Below are 267 nucleotides of genomic sequence, written 5' to 3'. Positions count from 1 at the left end.
ACCTATCAGAATTGAGCAAGAAAAGGGGCGTGGCAACTACGAAACGGAGAATGAGACACGGAAGAACGCGCGAGAACGCAAAACATGCAAATTCGCTATAAATGATAACTACTTTGATAACGTGGGATGAAAGTGGAAGGGAAGCTTGAGGAATGATAAGATCTTCGAGGTATGTCTATCATTTTAGAGATTATTCATTAAGATATTCCTAAGTCTTTTTTTTCATTTCTAATACTTTTCAGTTTGTAATTGTGTAATTGTAGCACA

The sequence above is a fragment of the Penaeus monodon genome, chromosome 28 (genome assembly GCF_015228065.2).
Source record: "Penaeus monodon isolate SGIC_2016 chromosome 28, NSTDA_Pmon_1, whole genome shotgun sequence".
Taxonomy (NCBI): Eukaryota; Metazoa; Arthropoda; class Malacostraca; order Decapoda; family Penaeidae; genus Penaeus; species Penaeus monodon.
The sequence above is the reverse complement of the archived record's forward strand: the minus strand, read 5'-3'. Positions refer to the sequence as shown.